The sequence below is a fragment of the Austrofundulus limnaeus genome, unplaced genomic scaffold (assembly GCF_001266775.1).
Source record: "Austrofundulus limnaeus strain Quisiro unplaced genomic scaffold, Austrofundulus_limnaeus-1.0 Scaffold1767, whole genome shotgun sequence".
NCBI classification, from domain to species: domain Eukaryota; kingdom Metazoa; phylum Chordata; class Actinopteri; order Cyprinodontiformes; family Rivulidae; genus Austrofundulus; species Austrofundulus limnaeus.
Window position 1 is genome coordinate 10,028 of NW_013954169.1, and position 2,675 is coordinate 12,702.

The 2,675-nt window shown below is 42.6% G+C and overlaps 1 pseudogene; it reads right to left on the reverse strand.

Annotated features, from left to right (window-relative positions):
* Positions 1-2,012: 2,012 nt before the first annotated feature.
* On the reverse strand, positions 2,013-2,275 carry LOC106536315 (guanine nucleotide-binding protein G(o) subunit alpha pseudogene; annotated as a pseudogene).
* Between the last annotated feature and the right edge of the window lie 400 nt (positions 2,276-2,675).

The following is a 2,675-nucleotide window of genomic DNA, read 5'->3' on the forward strand; positions in this document are numbered from 1 at the left end:
GGCTAACTAACAGTGGGCTAACTAACAGTGGGCTAACTAACAGTGGGCTAACAGTGGGCTAACTAACAGTGGGCTAACTAACAGAGGGCTAACTAACAGTGGGCTAACAGTGGGCTAACTAACAGTGGGCTAACTAACAGAGGGCTAACTAACAGAGGGCTAACTAACAGTGGGCTAACTAACAGTGGGCTAACAGTGGGCTAACTAACAGTGGGCTAACTAACAGTGGGCTAACAAACAGTGTGCTAACTAACAGTGGGCTAACTAACAGTGGGCTAAAAGTGGGCTAACTAACAGTGGGCTAACTAACAGTGGGCTAACTAACAGTGGGCTAACAGTGTGCTAACTAACAGTGGGCTAACTAACAGTGGGCTAACTAACAGTGGGCTAACAGTGTGCTAACTAACAGTGTGCTAACTAACAGTGGGCTAACAGTGTGCTAACTAACAGTGGGCTAACTAACAGTGGGCTAACTAAGAGCAGCTAACTAGCAGCAGCTAACTAACAGAGCTTGACAAATTCAGTGAAATATGTCGTGGGAACATTTCTGAAAAACGCTGACCAATCAAAGTGGCAAATCAGCACCAGACTGAAACTATCTAATGAAAATTGTGTTTTTAAAGGGCCTGGGACATCAGATTTTTGTAATAAACATGAATTCATTTTTGGAAAGATGTCACTGGTAACATATTGGAAACAAATTTCACATCGCTCAGATAAACGGTTGTTGAGATATTTACATGTGAAGAAACAGGAAGTGATGTCAAAGGTGAACGTCTGCATGTAAACAGAGCGATGTTACAAAAGCTAACAGAGACTGTGGAGAAGAATCTGATGTTTCTTTACATTATTTTGAGTCTCTATCAAAGAGACAAAGAACAGTTAAAGTTTAAATAATTTGGTTTTAATAAACAGAGACCAGCGAGTTTATTTTATTAATGAGTTCCCCTTTGATGTCACTTCCTGTTTCACGTTGAGCCAAATTTAGAAGAAAATAGGTCAGTTATGTGACAAAATGAGTAAAATCATGTGTACTATGCCAATTCTCTTAAGTATAAAGATGTTTTCTTCGATTTTTTTGTATTTGAAGGACAGACATGTCTCAGGCTCTTTAAAGTCATTTTGTAATGTTTAAGTTCTAATTCAGTATTTTTGAATACCCAAACTAAAGTACTCATTCATGGTTTGAGACAAACTGGTATCAGGATATCCCTCATAGAGGACGAGAGTTAAATCTGACTTTTAAAGTTTACGGCTGAAAACCAGCCGAAGGCGACACAAAGGAAGGCGGCAGGTGGGCACGAAGTGACCCCGACCCTCTGAGCCGTCAGGAAACGTACAAAATCCAAACAACTCCAAACGTACTTCAGGGCGACTCGGAAAGAATCTAACGAACTCGGTGTTTCTCGTCTCCTTCAGTCCCGAGTCTCGGCCGACCCGGGTTTGGAATGTTACTGTGGTGGATAACGAGGGAGGACGAGGAGCAGGAGGAGGAGCGGGAACATGTCAGCCTGACCTGACGAGACGAGCAGAACAGTTCGCAGAATCAAAGTGAGTCACGAGGAACAGGAAGAGGACCGGCTCAGACCGAGAGGACCGAGTCCCCCTCCCGACCCCGTCTCTTCAGCTCGGTCTGCTCGTCCACAAACAGGAAACATCTGACAGGTTTTCACTCGGCCTGCAGCTCAACAACTCTGAGCTGCAAACAGAAACTTAAAGGAGCACATTTATAACTCAGACTGTAAACGTCCGGACCGGTCCTCCTCCACAATCAGCAGCTGTTAATCAGAGCTCCTCCCCCAAAAACAGAGGATTTAAAGTAGAGTGTCCTGTGATTCATGAGCAGTCAGGATGATTCAGACTTTTATAACTCGTGTTTAACTCGTCCTGCAGCTCCAGCAGCATCACTCTGACTCTGCTGCAGCCAGGAGAATGATTCAAGATGGCTGCCGCCGAGCCTCGCCTCAGAACCCTGTTATCAGCCGAAACCTTTGTGTTTTTGCAGCAGCTGTACCTGTGTACTCTGGGAAGCAGATGCTGAGAGCGGACTTCTTGATCTTCTCTGCAAACAGATCCTTCTTGTTGAGGAAGAGGATGATGGAGGTGTCGATGAAGAACTTGTTGTTGCAGATGGAGTCGAACAGCATCAAAGACTCGTGCATGCGATTCTGCAGGGAGGGACGGATGGAAAGACCAGACGGAAGAAAAAAAAAGGACACCAGGAGAACAGAGAAAAGGTTCAAAGATGAAAAGAATGGAAGAAAAATGAAAGAAGAAAGAAGAGAAGAAAGGAGCAGAAAGATGAAAAATGAAAGAAAATAAAAAGTTTGACGATGAAACAAAAGGAGGAAAAAACAGGAGCGTTTAGGAATTAGCAGCAAGTCAGCAGGAAGACAAAGATTTTCACAATAAAGTTTCTGTTTCTAATAAGTTTTAATAAAAACATGAAGCGAAAATAAAACAAAATAAAAACTTTTATTATTTTACAACATTTCTGCCTCAAACATGATTCTTATACCACTGCCTGAGGAGAAGCCTCTGCTTTTAGTTGTTCAGGAAAAACTTTACATAATTAATTATATAAAGACAGAAATACAGGCAGGTACTGATCAGGTACTTACATGGTACTGATCAGGTACTTACATGGTACTGATCAGGTACTTACATGGTACTGA